Consider the following 21,678-nt stretch of genomic DNA (forward strand, 5'->3'; position numbering starts at 1 on the left):
GCCTCCCAAAGTGCTGGAATTACAGGCGTTAGCCAATCGGGGCCCAGCCTTCTCTGTACAGAACTCCAGTTGGCTCCCCTAACATCATGGCTTGCTGTTCCTCATCTCCAATGTGGGAAGAAATGGGTTTTTTGCACGATAAACATAATTTGTGGACATTTGAACCTCTTGTTGTCTTGGCAATGCTAAAGTCATTTTGAGCCTTTGCAGACGTGTGCAGCTCATTTCCTTCTGCTCTTGCTCGGCCTCTCCCTCCCTCCTCCTCCATCAGCCTTGCTCTAGGGCCAGACATGTGTTTTGGGGTCCAAGTCCTGCCCTGAGGCCTCCTGCTTGCCTAGGTCTGGTTTGTTCCTGGATAGTCGGGTCTCTGAATTTCCCGAGAGGCCTGAGATGCTGAGAGCCAGCAGAAGTGGACAGGGCAAAGAGTGCCTGGTTCCAGTTGGGGAATGTAACCTGCTCCTGATCCCCCAGGTGTTCACCAGGGACTCATAGCCCTCTCTTCTAAGTTCTGCTGACAAATACAAACCCTAACCCTAACCCTTCCACTCACTTGGCAGCAAATCATACTCCATCTCCATTCTTCAAGTTAAATTAAAACCAACTGCTCCAGGAAGTGCTGTGTCGTCAGGGATGCTGGGGATGGATACAGGCATCACAGAGAGAAGCCGCTGTTTATGTTTTCCCTACCGCCAATGCCATGCTGCTAGCTGCTGTGTGGCACTGCTTGGGTGACAGTCTTCTGTATCTATCCACTGTGGCTGCCTCATATCACCCAGTTTCTGGTTCAGGCCACCGTGATCCTTCTAAGCATGGGGGCTCAGCCAGCAATTTCATCTCACAGTGCTGAGCTCAGCCACTGGTGCCCTGGGGGTTTGCGGTGCCCACTCACTGCCCCTTCCCCCCAGGGGGAACTCTCCTTTTCATCCCCTAGAAACATTAAGCATGCATTCTGCCCCTTTCTCTGACCCGAGGCCTCAGGGCTTATCCGGAAGGTTAGGAACTTAGAAATGCAAAGGGCTTGTATACTCTCTTTGGTAGGGAGGGTGCTTAGGCTCCCCCCCGAGGGTGGGAATGTCTTCCATTCCTTCCTGAGCCAAATAATCTCCCCTTTTTGCAATACTCAGCAGCTCAGATTGGCTCAGCCAAGGGGTCTTCTTTCTACAACAGCGGGAAAACAAAACCCAAGCTCTCTGTGGGCCAGCACAGCACCCGCAGCCCCTTAATCCAGTCCCCGTGGATCCGCCTGAGAGACAGGGTCTATGAATCCATTTTAGAGATAGACGAGCTTTTTCATAGTGAGCAACACCATCATCAGAATGGCTGTTGCTGGCCGGGCACGGCGGCTCACGCCTGTAATCCCAGCACTTTGGGAGGCCGAGGCGTGGATCACTTGAGGTCAGGAGTTCAAGACCAGCCTGGCCAACATGGTGAAACCCTGTCTCTACTAAAAGTACAAAAAGATTAGCCGGGCGTGGTGGCACATGCCTGTAATTCCAGCTACCCGGGAGGCTGAGGCAGGAGAATCGCTGGAACCCAGAAGGCAGAGACTGCAGTGAGCCGAGATTGCACCATCACACTCCAGCCTGGGCGGCAGAGTGAGACTCCATTTCAAAACAAAATAAAAAGACCAACCTGGGCAACACAACGAGACCCTGTCACTCTCTCTCTCTCTCTTTTTTTTTTTTCCCTGAGATGGAGTCTAGCTCTGTTGCCCAGGCTGGAATGCAGTGGTGTGATCTCGGCTCACTGCAACCTCCGCCTCCCGGGTTCAAGCGATTCTCCTGCCTCAGCCTCCCAAGGAGCTGGGACAACATGCATGAGCCACCACATCTAGCTAATTTTTTGTATTTTTAGTACAGATGCAGTTTCACCATGTTGGCTTGGATGGTCTCGATCTCTTGACCTCATGATCCGCCTGCCTCAGCCTCCCAAAGTGCTAGGATTGCAGGCGTGAGCCACTGTGCCTGACCTGACCCTGTCTCTTACAAACGTAAAAAAAGCCAGGTGTGGTGGCATGCACCTGTCATCCCAATACTCAAGAGGCTGAGGTGGGAGGATCGCTTGAGCCTGGGAGGTTGAGGCTACAGTGAGCCAAAATGGCGCCATTGCACTCCAGCCTGGGCAACAGAGATCCTGTCTCAAGGAAAAAAAAAAAAAAGAATCTGAAGCTAGGTGGATTATCTCAGGCTTGTTCTACTACATACAAATTTTATTTCTAATGCCCAAAAGATAACATGCAAACTCTCGAGAAGACCTGGTACGTTAGCTTTTTTAAATGTGTGTTTTAAAATTGTTTTTATGTACTTAATTTAAAAAATACATAAGACATTCTCATGAAACAACAATCTGAAAGTGTAAAAAGGTTTACAAGTCAGGTGTGGTGGCTCATGCCTGTAATCCCAGCACTTTGGGAGGCCGAGGCAGGCGGATCACAAGGTCAGGAGTTTGAGACCAGCCTGGCCAACATGGTGAAACCCTGTCTCTACTAAAAATACAAAAATTAGCCAGGCATGGTAGCACCTGTAGTCCCATCTACTCAGGAGGATAAGGCAGGAGAATCACTTGAACCCGGGAGGCAGAGGTTGCAGTGAGCTGAGATTGCTCCACTGCACTCCAGCCTGGAAGGCAGAGTAAGACTCCGTCTCAAGAAAAAAAAAAAAAAGGAAAAAATATAAAATGCAAACCCCTGGTCTTCCCCTTCCAAGCCTCCCTGCTGTGACTCCTCAGCTGGCCTCTCTGGCCCAATGTCCTCCTGCAGGGATCTCACGGTCCTTCTCCCGTGCCAGGGCACACATACTTTTCCCTGCCCCGCACTCCTTCCAAATGCTGTCTGTTCATTCCACTTCCTCCAAGACTCTACTCTCACGTTCCCTTCTGCTTCTCCGGACCAACCTTACCACTCCTGGGAATTTCTTTAAAACACCTCCCACCAGGCCCCCAAGACCTAGGAGTTTCCCCACCTGCGTGGGGCTGAGAAGCAAGTGAGAGAGCTATGGGAACAAATCCTAGCTCTGCAAATGCCAAGCTTGTGATTGTGAGGAAGTCACTGCCATCTGGATCTCGTTTCCTCATCTGTAAATTGAGGGCTGGGACTGGCCATCTCTCAGGGTTCCTGGGCTGTGTGTTTTTCTAGTTCTGTGGAAGTTTTGCACTTCCTTTATCTGGTATTTCTGTGAAAAAGGCTCATCAGACTTTGGGGAAATCGATCCTCCCCCTGCCTCCCAGCTCACTGTTACTGACATTTCTCTTCCCCACCAAGATCTCAAGGAGGGCATTTTCCCTGCCAAGAACATTCTGGAAGTGCATTCCAAACCCTGCCTGCCAGAGGCCACCTCACCTTGGTGTTTCTGACATGGAGAATCTGAGGAAGAAAGGGGAGGACAGAGGGAGGACAGGGTGAGAGAGGATGGGAAGAGGAAATGCAAGAAATGCAAGAGGTGGTTATCCAAGTCACTGGGGAGGGCCTACCAGTAGTAGGCTCCAGGTGGGCTTAACAGAAGTGTTAGGCCAGGCGTGGTGGCTCAAGCCTGTAATCACAGCACTTTGGGAGGTCAAGGTGGACAGATCACCTGAGGTCAGGAGTTTGAGACCAGCCTGGCCAACATGGCGAAACGCCGTCTCTACTAAAAATGCAAAAATTAGCCGGGCATGGTGGCATACAACTATAATCCCAGCTACTCAGGAGGCTGGGGCAGGAGAATCACTTGAACCCGGGAAGTGGAGGTTACAGTGAGCTGAGATCGAGCCAGTGCTCTCCAGCCTGGGCAACAAGAGCGAAACTCCATATCAAAAAAAAAGGAAGTGTTACCGGTGGAGGGTGTGTAGGTTCTTGGCATTCTGAGCAAAGAATTGGACAAAAATGCAGAAACAAAGCAAGGAAAAAATGAAGCAACAAAAGCAGAGATGTATTGAAAATGAAAGGCGCAGGTGAGCCAAGATCATGCCACTGCACTCCAGCCTGGGCCATAGAGCGAGACTCTGTCCCAAAGAAAAAAAAAAAAAAAAAGACAACCTCAGAACTGAAATGTGATCCTGGGAAGGCTACCAAACATGTAAAAGGTTTACAAAAATTTGCATTGTCATGAATTATTATAATCTTTTATAAGTCATTCAACCAGTTTGCAGAGAGAGAGAGGGGCCAGAAGTCCAACTGGTAGGAAATTCTTACCCTAGGCCAGCGCGGTGGCTCACACCTGTAATCCCAGCACTTTGGGAGGCCGAGGTGGGTGGATCATGAGGTCAGGAGTTCAAGACCAGCCTGGCCAAGATGGTGAAACCCACCTCTACTAAAAACTACAAAAAGTAGCCGGGTGTGGTGGCAGGTACCTGTAATCTCAGCTACTCCGGAGGCTGAGGCAGGAGAATCGCTTGAACCTAGGCGGCAGAGGTTGCAGTGAGCCAAGATCACACCATTGCACTCCAGCCTGGATGACAGGGCGAGACTCCATCTCAAAAAAAAAAAAAAGAAAGAAAGAAATTCTTACCCTATTGTTGGCATGTTAGGTTTCTGGGTTCTTTCTCCTTGAGCGGCCCAAATGATGCTGCTCGACTGTATGCAAACAAACACATTGCCATGAATTAAGAATATTCCAGTGGCTCACGCCTGTAATCCCAGCACTTTGGGAGGCTGAGGCAGGCAGATCACGAGGTCAAGAGATTGAGATCATCCTGGCTAACACGGTGAAACCCTGTCTCTACTAAAAATAAAAGAATTAACTGGGCATGGTGGTATGTGCCTGTAGTCCCAGCTACTCGGGAGGCTGAGGCAGGAGAATCCCTTGAACCCAGTAGGCAGAGGTCAGGCTGGTCTTGAACTCCTGACTTCAAGTGATCCGCCCACCTCGGCTTCCCAAAGTGCTGGGATTACAGGCGTGAGCCACTGTGCCCGGCCTAACCATGTTTTTAATAGCCAGTGAGCATCAGGTGCTCACCTAAACATAAGGAAGGATATCAAAGTTAAATACATAGCTATTTTTGCCAATAACTCAGAAGATTTAGCTAATAGTATTAAATTAACTCTCATTTGTCAAAAAAAAAAAAAGCACGCAAACCAAGATCATTTTGTTTTGGCTGGGTTTATAGTTTTATAACCTTCTATGCCAAACTCTGACACCTCAAAGTATTTAGCAGAGACAAATACAAAGTCCAGACAAAAATGTATGCTGACAATTCTGAAGGCATTTCTATTTTACCAATAATTTTAAAACCAGCTTGCTTACTAAAGTTATACTTAAGTCATGTGAACTTGAAAATTGCTTAGACTTATTTAGTTAATTTATGAGCACTCTTTTATTTATAAGCCAATTTGGTAGGCACAAGATATAACAGTAAGTGTACCTACAAATAAACACATCTAGACATGTACATACCGACACAAACAAAGATCCAATAGCTTGGAACTGTAGCCATGAGATAGCAATACAAGCTCGCTGGTTTTACTTTGTTTGCCCCAATAGATAATCCAATGAAGGCTGTGAACTAAAATTTTGGGTAAAGTAGTTTTCATGGCAGTTTGATTTTTTTGTTTGTTTGTTTGTTTGTCTATTCATTTAAGACTGAGTTTCGCTCTGTCACCCAGGCTGCAGTGCAGTGGCGCAATCTCAGCTCACTTCAACCTTCGCCTCCTGGGTTCAAGTGATTCTCCTGCCTCAGGCTCCCAAGTAGCTGGGATTATAGGCGTGTGCCACCATGCCCAGCTAATTTTTTGTATTTTTAGTAGAGACAGGGTTTTACCATGTTGGCCAGGCTACTCTCGAACTCCCGACCTCAGGTAATCCACCCATCTTGGCCTCCCAAACTGCTGGGATTACAAGCTAGAACCACCTCGCCTGGCCTGGCAGTTTTATTTTTATTTGTATTTATTTTTTCTTTTTTCTTTTCTTTCTCAGTCTCCAGCCTCCCGAGTAGCTGGGATTACAGGTGCACGCCACCAGGCCTGGGGAATTTTTCTATATTCTGTAGAGACGGGGTTTCGCCACGTTGCCCAAGCTGGTCTGGAAATCCTGAGCTCAAGCAATCCGCCCACCTCGGCCTCCCAAAGTGCTGGGATTACAGGCGTGAGCCACCGCGCCCGGCCGAATTATTTAAGAAGCGAATTTCTTAGTCTATGAAAATGACGTTCAATGGCAAATGGCAAAATGAAGTTCTGACTTTTCCATCTGTAAAGTAGATTGATATGAGCGGGAGTGAGAAGACCTTGTCGCTATCAGTATAAGACAAGAGAACTGAGGGCAGCCAGTTGTGGCCACAGCAACTCTCTGAGTGAATTGCTGCCACACTGGGCACAGAAGCGCACACTCTGAAATCGAATGTTTGGATTCCTTTCTACATAATTCTAGTAAAGAGTTATTCCACAGCCTAGGGGCTGCCTTAGAGCCCCGTTTGAGACACTCTGGGCTCACAGATCATGAAGTCAGTGCGCAAACGCGGGCAGACCCTGAACCAGGTGCCCAACACCCAGCCCTCACTTCGAGAGCTCAGGACTCTCGCAAGAGCGACTCCAGCCCCGGCCTGCCGCTGTCTACATTCGCGCTCTTCCTTCCTCGGGAAACAAACGGTGGATCAGACCTCCAAAGCTCTGAGTTTCCCAGAGTTTGGCCGTGCGCCAGCGTAGCGCGGCCCCTCCCAGCAGCACAGCACAGACCCCACCCCATCCTCCAATGCCCGGGGTTCCTGCTCTATCACCTACACCACCACCACCACCACGTGCAGGCCCGAGAAGGCAAAAGAGGCCCAGCCACTCTCACCGGAGATTTTATCCGCCTCCCCGGCACACACACACTCTCACTCACGCACTCGCTCGCCGGCCTTCCAGCTGTCTGTGTCCGGGGCGGGGACCGGCTTGGCACCGACCGCTGCGGGCGGGGCAGAGCGCGCCGCCCGCTGTCAGCGCTCGCCGGCTCCTCGCGCCCCTGCCCGCTGCGCTCTGCCCAGAGCAGAAGCCCGGCCGGCCGGCCCACGGGCGGGAGGACGGGCCTCCGCTCGGGCGGAGGCGGCGCGGTGGCTGATCAGAGAGCGGAGGGCCTCGCCGGGGCCGGGAGCTGGGCGCGGTCCTGCTCAGCCCAGCTCGCCGCGCGCCGGCCCTCGGCGCCCTGGTTCTGCGGATCAGGTGGGTCCCGCGGGGAGCCGCCCAGGTCCCCGGAGGCCACGAGCAGGACACGGACGGGGGGCTCCGCCCTTGGGAGAGGGTGGTGAGGGAGTGGAGGCGGGCCGCTGCTCCGGCGCTGCCCGGTGTCTGCCCTGCCTGTGTCCCTGCTTTTGTTCTTGTCGCTACCTCGGTGCCAAATCGGACCCAGTTTCTGTCCCCCTGTCCCCATCCTGTGGCCGTCCCTCCCTCTGTCCAGCCTTCCAAGACTGGAGCCTGAGGAGCTGCAAGCTGAGGTTCCCCCACGGGTCCGCGGGGTTGGGGTGGAGGAAGAGAGGGGAGACGCAGGGGACACAGGATGCGACCAAGTAAGTCGCAGTGAGTAAGGGGTCTGTCCTTGCCTGTGGGGCAGGACAGAGGAATGGCTCTTGCCCAGGACAAGATAGGAAGGGGGCGCCTCTGGGAAGGGGAATCTGGGAGTGGGGGGATAAAGTGAGGGTCGCAGGAACCCCAAGGAGGAGGGGAATAGAGAGGGAGATGTCAGAGAGCTTCGGAGAGCCGAGGACTCAGTCAGACGCCCAGCATGGGGAAAGTTTCCGACACTAACTTTGGCATCCGGGGTGCCCGCAGCACTGGGGCGATGGGAGGCGGGAGTTTCCTCCAACTCTTCAAACCTTGCTCCTACTCGAAAAGGACACCACCCCGCGTTTGGAAATGGCAGGAAAACGGCTAAACACAATGATTGCACAAACTCTTGAAGAAAGTAAAAAAAAAAAAAAAACAGTAAAAAGAAGAAAAAAATGTCAGCGCGCAAAGAGCCAGAGAAGCAGAGGGATTTGAGATTCCTCGATCTTCCCGCTGTGGCGGCCGGGAGGGACGGGGAGGCGCGGAGGGTGTGAGGGCCGCTCCTCCCGGCAGGAAGGAACCGAGACCCGAGGCAGGTGTTTTGAGGCTTTGCTCTTCCTTTGCACTCCTTCGGGCTCCTGAGCAGGCCTGGCTGCCTCCTTCCTTTACCTGGAAACAGGCGTGTCTGAGGAGGCAGGAGATGTAGGGTGCAGCCCTGGCCTGCCGCTTGCTGCCAGTAAGGAGCCACCTTCCCAGACAGAGCCTCAGTTTCCCCGATTGTGAAATAAGGATACTACTGGAGACCTTCCTTCCAGTCTCTGAGTAAGGAAATGCAAGTGCATGGCGAAGGAGGGCTCTGGGAGTGGGTGGTGTGGAGGACAGGGTTATTCTGCTGCATTTCTGTACTTCTTTGACTACATCAGGCACTTTCTACCTCTTTCGGAGTTACATCTGGGTGAATTTTGCCTCCTCTACCAGATGGGGGGCAGCATGTGGATCTAAGTTATCTCATTTACATGTAACAGGTGCTCAATGACTGAATAAGGCAGAGCTGAACAAGTCCCTAGGGATTGCCCAGTCCAGAAGTTTCAACTCTGTCCTGTAAGGCCCGGCATCCTGCCTCAAGGGCCACCATGGTAGGGGAGGGGAAGCTAGAGGACAGGGCTCTGGCCCCTTCCCTATCTTATTTCAGACAGAACCAGTTCCATTCTTCCTTTATCTCCTCTATGTATTGGGAAACTCCTGAGAACGTTTTTGATGTCAGATTGCTCAGATCCAACCTGATCCAGTTTTTGGTGGAGTAGCTGAGGTCCAGAAGTGTGCAAAGTGATTTGGGCAAACTTCTCTAGTGGCCACACCTTACCAGGAGACCTGTCCCCTAAATCATAGGCTAGGAGCTGCCTTTGTCTGGCCATGGTGGCTCTGAGCAGCCATTTCCCCAGCTCTTACCACCAGCTCTCCTACACTCCAACTCTAGGGCCACAGGGCTGACTTCTGGCCCTTCTGGGAGAAGAAGCCTGTGAATCTCATCCTCTGAGCACTTCCAGGCCTTTAGTGGGACCATTTATGTGAGTTGGTCTCACAGGTTGAGGTAAAAAATAATGAGGTTCCCTGGCCCAACTGAGTAGACTAGGTACCTGGCTGTGTCCCTGCTTTTGTTCTTGTTGCTACTTCTATGTCAGAACGGACTCAGTCTCTGTCCCCATTCTGCGCCCGTCCCTGCCTTCGTCCAGCCTTCTAAGACTGGAGCCTGAGGGGCTGTGGGCTGAGCAGCCCCTCAGGCTAATCCATTTTCTAGTTGAGGAAAGGAAGGCTGAGAGAGACCAAGAAACATATGGGCACTCAGCAACTAAATGGCAGCTAGGATTTGAATGCAGTTCTGGCTCTAAGGTTGGTGCTTTTTCCATTACATCACCTCTCATGATGGCTAAAAAATGGCTAATGGACAAATGTCATGGAGATGGGGCAGAGGTGAGGGGAGAACAACCGAAGGAGGGGGCAGCTTTCAGTAGGGGACTGGACATTAATAGAGGTATAAACTCATAAATATAATTTTATCTGAAATGAATGTACTCTTTGCCCTGTACTTTCCTTTTATTTTAGGTTGGATATGTATAACTTATTTTCTTTCTTTTTTTTGAGACAGTCTCCCTCTGTTGCCCAGGCTGGAGTGCAGTGATGCTATCTTGACTCACTGCAACCTCCACCTCCCAGATTAAAGCAATCCTCCCACCTCAGCCTCCCAGGTAGCTAGGATTACAGGCGTGCACCACCACACCCAGCTAATTTTTTAATTTTTAGTAGAGACAGGGTTTCACCATGTTGGCCAGGCTGGTCTCGAACTCCTGACCTCAGGTGATCCACCCACCTCCGCCTCCCAAAGTGGTAGGATTACAGGTGTGAGCCACCATGCCCAGTTGTAAAACCTACAAATCTTACGTGTTTGATTTGACAACTCTTTTTATTTGTTTGTTTGAGACAGAGTCTCATTCTGTCTCCCAAGCTGGAATGGTGGGATCTTGAATCACTGCAATCTCTGCCCCCTAGGTTCATTCAAGCGATTCTCTCTCTTTTTTTTTTTTTTTTTTTTTTTGAGATGGAGCCTTGCTCTATTGCTCAGGCTGGAGTGCAGTGGCGTGATCTTGGCTCACTGCAACCTTTGCCTCCTGGGTTCAAGCGATTCTCCTGCCTCAGCCTCCCGAGTAGCTGGGATTACAGGCACCTGCCACCACACTGGCTAATTTTTTTTTTGTATTTTTAGTAGAGTTGGTGTTTCACCATGTTGGCCAGGCTGGTCTCAAACTCCTGACCTTGTGATCTGACCACCTCAGCCTCCCAAAATGATGGAATTGCAGGTGTGAGCCACCACGCCCGGCCTACCTTCTATTTTTTAAGATTGAATTTTAAGAGTTTTTGGAGAAAATAACATGAGTCAGGGCAGAATAGGGATATGGTGATATGGAGATGGTGATATGGAGACCATTATGGGCCAGGGCTTGGGAAGGAAAGAACCAAATGGTGGTTGGAATAATGACCTCAGGAATAGGGATTTCTGGGCACTAATATGTTATGTGAAAAATAAATAGACTTTTGTGGCCAAAAGCTAAGATTTGGGGGTTGTTTGTTATGCAGCGTGGCTGCAGCAAAAGCTAACTGATACACATTATATAGATGCAATAAGTGCAGATTGTGATGAAACTTTCATGCCATGATAAGGAGTTGTGAGCAATGGGGAATCAACAGAGAAGTAAGGAAAATCACATAACAGGTTAGTCTCTATGGGTCAACTGGGATTTAAAGACCTGGTACTTGTACTCTGTGGGCCAGGCAAATTCATCCATGTTCATGGCTTTAAATGCTACTTCTGTAGCATTCATCTTATCTCCAACTTTGGGCATCTAATTCGCATGTTTAACTGCCCAATGGGCATCTTTGTTTTGAATGTCTCAAAGGCACTGCAAACTCAACAAGTCCAAGCTAGAATTATCTTATGGTGGCTTTCCATCACGGGTCACTGTATGAATGATGGTGCCACTAGCTGAGAGAGTAAGGGAGAATGAATGTTTGGGGAGGGGAGAGATAATGAGTTTAGTTCCATGCTAAATGGTTCAGAGCAGTCCAGGAAGATAAGGATTAGAAGTTGCATTGGGTAATTAGGAGATTACTGGAACATACTGAGAGCAGTTTTGATGGAGTGGAGGATAGGCAAGCTAGATTGCTGATAGGTGAGGAGGACATAATGAAAACAATGAGGATAGTCAGCTCTTTCTCTTTTTTTGAGATGGAGTTTTGCTCTTGTTGCCCAGGCTGGAGTGCAGTGGCATGATCTCAGCTCACTGCAACCTCCGCCTCCCGGGTTCAAGCGATTCTCCTGCGTCAGGTTCCCAAGTAGCTGGGATTACAGGCATCCACCACCACCCTCAGATAGTTTTTTGTATTTTTAGTAGAGATGGGATTTCACCGTGTTGTCCAGGCTGGTCTCGAACTCCTGACCTCAAGTGATCCAGGCTGATGCCTCAGCCTCCCAAAGTGCTGGGTTTACAGGCATGAGCCACCATGCCTGGCCCAGGATAGTCAACTCTTTTCAGAAGTTTATTTGAGGTCAGGAGAGGCCAGGTGTGGTGGCTCACACCTGTAATCCCAGAACTTGGGGAGGCCAAGGTGGGCAGATCACCTGAGGTTGGGAGTTCGAGACCAGCTTGGCCAACAAAGTGAAACCCCATCTCTACTAAAAATACAAAAATTAGTTGGGTGTGGTAATCCTGTAATGCCAGCTACTTGGAAGGCTGAGGCATGAGAATTGCTTGAACCCGGGAGGTGGAGATTGCAGTGAGCTGAGATGGCACCACTGCACTCCAGCCTGAGTGACAGAGCAAGGCTCTGTCTCAAAAAAAAAAAAAAAAAAAAAAGAATGATGTAGATTTGGTCCATGCACTGAAGGCAAAGGGGTCATCATGTAGTATGCTCAACCCAGGTTTCTTTCTTTTCTTTCTTTCTTCCTTTATTTGTAAAAGATGGGGTCTTGCTTTGTTGCCCAGGCTGGGGTACAGTGGCTATTCACAGATGTGATCTCATTACCAATCAGCACGGGAGTTTTATCCTGCTCCATTTCCAACCTAAGTCAGTTTACCCCTCCTTAGGCAACCTGGTGGTTCCCCACTCCCAGGAGATCACCATATTGATGCCAAACTTAGTGCAGACACCTGATCTATCTGCATAGTACACTGCAGCCCAGAACTCCTGGGCTCAAGTGATCCTCCCACCTCAGCCCCCTGAGTCCTGGGATGGTAGGTGTGAGCCACCATGTCTGGCAACCCAGAATTACTTCTAAAAGTCCTTTCAGTTCTAAAAAGAAGAAGTGAATATCTGTTGTCTAAATCTCCAGCCAAAGAGCTGATTGGCTCAGCTTGTCCAAATGTGGCGAGGAGACCACAGACCTCTGTCACATGCAATCAGACCCAGCCATGACAGTTTCCAAGGCTTGGGCTGTAGCAGCCATTATGCCAGTTTTCATTGCCAAACAGAGTCTCAGGAGGCAGAGGCGGTGATGGCAGTGGGGTGGAGACCCATTGCCTTCTGTTCAAATTTTGTGCCACAGGGCAACCCCACACAGACATCCACAAGAGACTTTGGGGGTGTGCACGTGCTTCCTGGGGTTCCTCTCTGAAACCCTGTGTGGCTGACAGATATGAATGGCAGGAAAAGCATGGGTCTAACTCAGAGAGTGAGTGGTCTGAGATGGAGGAGGAGATTCCAGAGAGAGTGAGCCTAGCGGCTGGGTGCAGTGGTTCACAACTGTAATCCCAGGATGCTGGGAGGCCAAGGCGGGCAGATCACCTGAGGTCAGGAGTTCGAGACCAGCCTAGTCAACATGGCGAAACCCCGTCTCTACTGAAAATACAAAAATTAGCTGGGCGTGGTTGTGTGTGCCTGTAATCTCAGCTACTTGGGAGGCTGAGGCAGAAGAATCACTTGAACTCGGGAGGTGGAGGTTGCAGTGAGCTGAGATTGTGCCACTGCACTCCAGCCTAGGCAACAAAACAAGGCTCTGTCTCAAAAAAAAAAAAAAAGAGAGAGAGAGAGAGTGAGTCTAGGAAGCTGAAGGAGGATGGGGTGTCCAGGAGGATGTGGTCAAGAGGGTTGAATAGTGGAGAGGTTGGGTAGAAAAAATGGATCCTGGAAGACAGCGGCTGACAGAGATCAGAGTGGGTTGACAGTAAGACCCCCGAGGGAAACAAAAATAATTATAAAATTATTATGATAAGATTTCTCTACACTGATGCATAGTTTCAGAAGTAAGACCATGTACTCATCTCATGTGAGCCTCACAAAAGCCCTGAAGTTGGCAGAACAGAAATGATTTTCCCCATTTTGCATGTGGGGAAACTGAGGCTTAGAGTTTTAATGTCTTGGGCGAAAAACCTCAAAAATTAAGTAGCAGAACTGAGGCATGAAAGCCGGGTCCTGAAGCCAAACATAGGGTGGCTTGGAGCCCTCGGTGGGCACAGGTAGGGAATGGAGGTAGTTCACGAGGTAGCAGCTGCAGTGACCTTCCCTGGGGCATAGCAGGGCTCCTTCCTGGCTTTACTCAGACTGAAATCAGCCAGAGAGAGTGAAAAGCAGCAAATGGAAGAGGCTGGGCAGAGAGAGGCCAGATCCTGTCCTGCAATCAGTTCCTTTTTTTTTTTTCTTTGGAGACAGAGTCTCGTTCCGTCATCCAGGCTGGAGTGAAGTGGCGTGATTTTGGCTCACTGCAACCTCCACCTCCCAGGTTCAAGCGATTCTCCTATCTCAGCCTCCCAAGTACAGGCACACGCCACCACACCCAGCTAACTTTTGTATTTTTAGTAGAGACAGGGTTTCCCCATGTTGGCCAGGCTGGTCTCAAACTCGTGACCTCAAGTGATCCGCCTGCTTCGGCCTCCTAAAGTGCTGGGATTACAGGCACAAGCCACCACATCCGGCCTCAAGATTAGTTCTTAATAAGAATTTTTCAATCCACCTCTGTCTCAGTGCTCTCATCTTCAGGGGGGCCTGCTTTAAAAGCCCTGAACTCGACCGGGCGCGGTGGCTCACGCCTGTAATCCCAGCACTTTGGGAGGCCGAGGCAGGCAGATCACCTGAGGTAGGGAGTTCAAGACCAGCCTGACCAACATGGAGAAACCCCGTCTCTACTAAAAATATAAAATTAGCCAGGCGTAGTGGCCCATGCCTGTAATCCCAGCTACTAGGGAGGCTAAGGCAGGAGAATTGCTTGAACCCGGGACGTGGAGGTTGTAGTGAGCCGAGATCGTGCCATTGCACTCCAGCCTGGGTAACAAGAGCAAAACTCCGTCTCAAAAATAAAATAAAATAAAATAAAATAAAATACCTGAACTCGGCTCCCCTTAGGGGTGAGGCACTGAAAAGAGCTCTGGGCTGAATGTGAGGTGGTCACGTCCCACCCCGTGCTGGTGCTGCTAGCTATGGGTACTGTGGGACAGTTTCCCCATCAGCCAAATGGTACAAGACCCAAGTCTAGCCAGCTTCTCTCTGAGCAACGCCTGCGATGAAACAAAAGCAGGAAAAAAAACTCTAAACACATAGGAAATGGATGCTCCAACCAAAAACCTGCAAGGGAAATGCAGCTGTTGTTCCCAAAGAAATCCCAACTTGGGGGCCCCTCTTGCCAATTTGGACACCAGGAACTGAGGTGCTAGAAGAGGTACCTGTTCCAGAGACTCATATTGTGAATCAGATACTCATTCAGCATTCACTGAGCTACCACAAATCCATTCATTCATTTATAAATTCACCCAGAATTTACTGAGCACCTACTAGGTCCTGGGCTAGATACCTGAGATGTCACCATGAATGAGATAGACACAATTCCTGCCCACATGGAGGCCATAGCTTAGCTTGGGAGACAGTTGCACATGGCTGAGCATGGTGGCTCACACTTGTAATCCCACTTTGGAAGGCAGAGGCACGCAGATCACTTGAGGTCAGGGGTTCGAGACCACCCTGGCCAACATGGTGAAACCCCATCTCTACTAAAAATACAAAAATTAGCTAGGCTTGGTGGTGGGAGCCTGTAATCCCAGCTACTCAGGAGGCTGAGGCATGAGAATCACTTGAACCCAAGAGGCAGAGGTTGCAGTGAGCTGAGATGGCACCACTACACTCTAGCCTGGGTGACAGAGCTAGACGCCATCTCAAAAAAAGAAAACAAGAAAAAAAAAAACTAATTGCACAGTGACAGCCACAAAGAAGTGCAGAGCGTGTATAACAGGGGCCTGATCCTGGCCAGGGAGGTGGCCAGGGAAGGCTTCCCTGAGGAAATGACCTTTCCACTGAGCCCTTCAGGAGTTATAGGGGGAACCGGGTAGAGAGTTTCAGGCAGAGGGAAGAAGCAAGGAGAATCAATCGCCCTGCTCTTCCTCCAGCTGTTCCGGAATCTAGACGGCCCTGGTGGCTGGAGGGGCACAGAGAAAGGAGCAAGCCTGGGGTGAAGGGTGATGTTGGGGCTGGCAACATCTGTGAGCAGAGAAGCAGCTGCCTGACCTTCTCTGGTTTGCATGGTTTGCCCCAGGGAAACCATGAGTCCTCAAGTGGCAGGCCAGCTGTCCTCTGGAGGAATTCTCCTGGCATCTGTGGGAAAAGCCAAGACACTTTCAAAATTAGGAGTGGGGTAACTTTTAAGGAGGCCTGGCTCCCCGAGAGCAGGGACTGGGCCTGGGTTTGCTTGTGGTTGCCTAAATCTCTGGCTGTTTATAGATTGGTGTTTGATGTAGCAAACTCTGTCTGCGTATATTCACCAGAGCCATGCAGAGAAAGGGAGAATTAATATTTCTATGTGCACATTTAATCAAGTGCTTAGGAATTCATTCCAGGGCATGAAAATTCAACATAGGAAGTGCTCAGAAAATGTTTGGGGCAGCTACATTGAGTAGCAAATGAGAAGGCATATAGGCCAGAGGTCACGGTTGTATGCAACAGAGGGAGATTTCAGCTCACTGAGGCAGAAGACGCCTGTCTTGGAAGGGATGTTTTGTTGTTGACAACATCCTTCAGAAGGCTAGAAAACAAAGCTGGCCAAAACCAGTAAAGGCCGGGCAATAAACACAAGATCTTGTATAGGAGCTAATTCTAGCTCTTGCTGCTGTGAGTAACGTTGCTCTAGCACCTGCCTCCATGCGGCTTCCTTAGGTTGCAGAGCCACTAACTGGCCAGGCCTAGGTCAGTCCTGCATTCCAGGTGTAAGTGAATGGACTTGGGGAGGATCCGGCCCGTTGTGCTCTGGTGGTGGGTGAGGGGTTGCTGATACTAAACTGGGCAGCCACAAGACCACTGATGCCACCAGAGATGGGGAACCTTGTAGTGCCACAGAATTCTGCTGGCCTAAGGAGGGTCACAGGGCCACAGCTGAGGGAGGGCAAAAGCCTTCTGGGGAGGTTTCAGATGAGATCGGGTGCATTCAGAGTGGTATGGCCATAGACTTTCTGGGGAGCTTTCAGAACAGCAGCCTGACACTGAGCAGTTTAGTGAAACTCAAAATCCGCCTGTGTAAAATAGGTTGGTTTTTAGAGCTAAGTGTCTATTGCCTGGCATGTGGTACTATTGAATGGCTGTGCTGTTATCATTATTATTAGTAGAGTAATAGTAATTCCACCCAGGTGTTACCACAGCAGTTATGTCCTTGAGGGAAAGAGAGCTAACGCAAGAAAATCTAGAGAAATTCAGAAGTAACCACACACATTGATACATAGAAATTCTTCGCAAGTTCCTTTAAATGTTTGTCTCCTCAGTATACTGAAACGGGGATTTGATTTACCAAAAATAATCAAATACATGAGTCACCATCTTACAGACCCTTGATACCTACTGTTAAAGAAAGTAGTTCTTTTGCAGGAGCAGACAGAGCTTCTTAGAGATCCCAGACTTGCTTCACTAAGGAAGGCTTAGCAAAGGAAGAAGAAAGTTCACACTCCTGTGACTGGGGGCAACCCCACCCCACCCCCAACAAACACACACACATCCCCAGGAGAGTTGGGCTTCACCACCATACTCTTCCCTGCCACCCAAAGAATGCAGCTTCCCACCAACACAGAACGCCTGCTGGCAGTGTTGTGCTAGGAAGTGTTTCATGACCAGCTCTTTGAAAAATGGAAGCTCTGGCATGTGGTCTTTGCCAATTTCTATAGTGTCAATATTTCCACCAAGGCCAATTTCAAGTTACCACCACTTGAGGAGCTGGGAGTAGGTGCACAGTAGCACATTGATGTATAGTATTTTCCACTCTGACTAGATACAATAGATGTAAGTAACTTCAAGAGTATAAAATGAGGCTGGCCACAGTGGCTCACACCTGTAATCCCAGCACTTTGGGAGGGGATGGTTTGTGTACAGGAGTTTGAGACCAGACTGGGCAACATAGTAAGACCTCACCTCTAAAGAAAATAAAGGATTAGCTGGGCATGGTAATGTGCACCTGTAGTCCCAGCTACTGGGGAGGCTAAGGTGGGAGGATCGCTTGAGCTCAGGAGACAGAGGCTGCAGTGAGCAGTGATCATGCCACTGCCCTCAGCCTAGGCAACAGAGTGAGACCCTGTCTCAAAAAAAAAAAGAGTATAAAATATAATAATTAGGAAGTGATGAGTTTTTATGATTACTTTTGTTCCTAATACAATTCATTTAATTGTAAGTTTATATAATTAAATTTTTTAATAAGGCCTATGTTTAACAACTGGGTTACCAAATTCTTGAAAATTTAACATGCAAGCCAGCATGAACCAACTCCATCACACTGCTGGCTTGGGGGATCCCAGAAAGAGGTCGGCACAAAGAGGTCATCCCTAAATAGTGACCCCTACCCCTCCTTATCACTTTCAAGATGTGAACATCCTTGTTTTGTTTTGTTTTGAGACAGACTCTCACTCTGTTGCCCAGGCTGCAGTGCAGTGGTATGATCTCAGCTCACTGCAACCTCTGCCTCCTGGGTTCAAGCGATTCTCCTGCCTCAGCCTCCCCAGTAGCTGAGATTACAGGCATGCACCACCATGCCTGGCTATTTTTTTTGCTTTTTGAGACAGAGGCTAATTTTTTTGCTTTTTGAGACGGAGTTTCACTCTTGTTGCCCAGGCTGGAATGCAATGGAGAGACCTTGGCTCACTGCAACTTCCGCCTCCCGGGTTCAAGCGATTCTCCTACCTCAGTCTCCCAAGTAGCTGGGATTACAGGTGCCCACCACCACACCTGGCTAATTTTTGTATTTATATTAGCCGAGACAGGGTTTCACCATGTTGGGCAGGCTGGTCTCGAACTCCTGACCTCAGGTGATCCACCTGCCTTGGCCTCCCAAAGTGCTGGGATTACAGGTGTGAGCCACCATGCCCAGCCCCAACATCCTTTATTTGTCTTATAACCCTTGCGTTTGGTTCAGAGCTGAATCCCCAGGGTTTAGAACGGTGCTAGCCTGCATGTGGTAGGCCCTCAATGAACATGAATTGATTAAATGAAGAGAGGCAGAACATGGAGACTTCAAGAGTTCACATCCTAACAGGCTAAGGCAGGAGGATTGCTTGAGGCCAGGAGTTTGAGACTACAGTGTGCTATGACCATGTCTGAATAGCCACTGCACTCCAGCCTGAGCAATGCAGTGAGACCCTGCCTCTAAAAGAAAACTTTAAACACACACACACACACACACACACGCACACACACACACATCCACAACCTGCCTCTGGTTGAGCCTGTTTCTGCATCTGTAAAATTAGGTTCCCTTCAGCTATAAAAAGTCTATACCTGGTAGGCCTGGCGCGGTGGCTCACGCCTGTAATCCCAGCACTTTGGGAGGCTGAGGCAGGCGGATCATCTGAGGTCAGGAGTTCAAGACCAGCCTCGCCAACATGGTGAAACACCATCTCTGCTAAAAATACAAAAATTAGCTGGGCATGGTGGCACGCACCTGTAATCCCAGCTACTTGGGAGGCTGAGGCAGGAGAATCGCTTGAACCCAGGAGGTGGAGGTTGCAGTGAGCTGGGATCATGCCACTGCACTCCAGCCTGGGCGACAGAACGAGACTCCACCTGAAAAAAAGAAAAAAAGTCTATACCTTGTAAAGACATCCTTTCTGCACAGCACAGCCAAACAGAGATCCTCAGTGGAGCATTTTCAAGGGTGGGCGCTAGTGCGCTGGTTCTTAGGACTGTAGGTTTGATTCTTTAGCTTTTTTTTTTTTTTTTTTTGAGACAGAGTCTCACTCTGTCGCCAGGCCAGAGTGCAGTGGCGCGATCTCGGGTCACTGCAACCTCTGCCTCCCGGGTTCAAACGATTCTCCTGACTCAGCCTCCTGAGTAGCTGGGATTACAGGTGCGCACCACTAAACCCGGCTAATTTTTGTATTCTTAGTAGAGACAAGGTTTCACCATGTTGGTCAGGCTGGTCTCGAACTCCTGACCTCATGATCTGCCCACCTCGGCCTCCCAAAGTGCTGGGATTAAGGTGTGAGTCACTGCGCGCAGCCTGAGCCTCATCTTCAACTCATGAGGCTCAGGGGCAGAGGTGGGAACAGAGATCAACCCAGGACCAACATCTTCTCCTGCATCTCACTGCTGTCCTCTCTGAAAAGTTGTCCCCTCTGGGGCAAACTAGGAATGGGCTGAGGACTCTTCCTTTGCTAGTGAATCTGGGTGCAGCTGGTGGCCTTCTCTGTGTGCCCGACAACCTGGGGCAAGAGACAACCCCCAAATCCATCTGCTTTGGGGCGGCATCAAGGATTTCCTGTCTCTTCCCCCAGAGTTTTCTTTCCTGGCTGTGGGTGGCTCAGGCTGGTCTTCAGATTCGTTTTCTGAGACGTGCAGCGTGGACCTGGTCTGAAGAGCAAATAGGGGTACCTGAGTTCTGCTCACCTCTTCTGCAGATGGGCAAACCGGGAAAGGAAAGTCATCCAGACACCAGATTAAACAAATAATGAGACAATTATAGCTCATGTGTACTGGCCATTTTTTTTACTCATGCTGGGCATATTCTAGCCACTTTATAAAAGCCCTGCCTTTTATGCAGCTAGAAAAGCCAGGTGGTAGGGATTGTTATCGTTGTAGTTTTACAAGGGAGGAAACTGAGGCACGAAAAGATTAAAACATTTGTAGGGCCACATCGTATGGGAGAGACTTGGGACTGAGACACAGGCAATGAGATGGTGCCCTTCATCACAGCAGAGTGCCGCCCGCACAAAGAAACCTCACAGAGAGCAGGGAGCCAGCCCCCTATGCAGCCCCCTCACCCAACAGATGGGAAACCCTGGCCCAGAGGGGTGTGGGGACTTCCCCAGGCTCACTGGGTCCAGACTGGAGCCCAGGAGTCCTGACTGCTGTCTTAGTGCTCTCTGCACACCACCTGGGGCTCCACCATCCCCAATCACCAGGGGACCTCCTGAGACTGGGAACCTGTTCATTGTGCACTGCGGACCTCCTGTGAATAGACCCACGTGGGTGTGGTGTAGGTGGTCCAGCCAGATAGCAACAGTGTCCTCCTCCCACACTGAGAAAGGTCTTGGGGCATGGAGTTCTGGCTTCAGCTGTAAAGTTCAGAAACACTGTTCTCCTGTCAGATCGCCCTTGCAGCAGAGAAATGGGCCACTCATCAGCCTCTGTCACATCTCCTGTTTGTGAGCCTGGACTCAAGTGGAGTTTTAGGTGAAGGGCAAAGGGCGTGGAAGCAGAGCCTTCCTTACTGGAATACAATTATCAGAGGGGAAAAGAGCCTAGAAGTTTCCACCTAAACCTTTGTTTTGTGGATGCGGAAACCGAGGCCTAGAGAATGCAAGAAACTATCCTAGTTCATGGTGTGCACAGGAATCACAAATGGGTTTTTGGTGGTGGTGGTGGTGGTGTTTTGAGATTATATAATCTTAGAATGGGAGAGCTAGCAGAAACCCAAGCTGTTCCTCAGTCCACTTCCCCATGTTCCACAGATGTGATCTGAGGGTGGGTGGATGTGGGTGCAGAGGGGAGGGGACCTTCCCCACTTCCCTCCTTCTTTGAGCCTCTGTATCTTCATGTGTAAAATAAAGCCCAAGGCCCTGCTCTGCTGATCCCATACAGACATCCACCAAAGGTCTTTGTGTGTGCTAATCAGCGTGGAGGCTAGCACTGAGCAGGAGGGGGCTGCTGGGCTGTCTCCCATTTCTCTCCAGAGCCCGGCCTGAGTCCCAGGTTTGGGGAACCTTGTCTTCACCCCACTGCTTTCCTATACACCGCCATCCACTCAGCACTAACTGCATTTTGGCAACTCCCTCTATCCCATCAACTCAGGAAGACACGTATTTCAAAGGAATATAATGCTAGACACTTTACACGTGACAACACTTAACCTTCACAACAACCTTGCAAAATCCTGTTCGTTCACTAGTTAGGACGGGATACTGAAGTTCTGAAGGAGGCTGCCTGGGGACTCTGTCACATAGCCAGTGGGGTGGGGGACTCTCGGGGGATTGTCCCAGCTCCTCACGGTTTTCCTGGAGGCTCCATTCTGTCTGCCTGCCTTGTAGCCAGCACTGAGCAGAGGGCAGGGGAGCCAGAGAAGGTAGGCCATGTGGCCTGGGACCAAGGACACCCTGGCAGGCAGACCTGTTGGCTGCCCTTCAAACTCGTATTCTTTTAAGATTTGTTCAGCATTTATCTGGGGTGGGAAAATGGATTTGCAATGAATACAAATCATGAGCCTCTTCCAGATTCCAAATTCCATTCTACACCGGACTGTTTTCCAG

The 21,678-nt window shown here is 49.9% G+C and overlaps 1 pseudogene across 2 annotated transcripts in view; it reads left to right on the top strand.

Annotated features, from left to right (window-relative positions):
* Nucleotides 1-7,064: 7,064 nt before the first annotated feature.
* The window catches only part of GGTA1 (glycoprotein alpha-galactosyltransferase 1 (inactive)), a 58,677-nt pseudogene continuing 44,063 nt past the window's right edge, over nucleotides 7,065-21,678 (top strand). For both annotated transcript variants that reach the window (NR_132141.1, NR_132139.1), the window contains 1 exon segment: nucleotides 7,065-7,108. The product of NR_132141.1 is annotated as a glycoprotein alpha-galactosyltransferase 1 (inactive), transcript variant 2 (transcript).

This window comes from Pan paniscus, chromosome 11, assembly GCF_029289425.2.
Source record: "Pan paniscus chromosome 11, NHGRI_mPanPan1-v2.0_pri, whole genome shotgun sequence".
Classification (NCBI taxonomy): domain Eukaryota; kingdom Metazoa; phylum Chordata; class Mammalia; order Primates; family Hominidae; genus Pan; species Pan paniscus.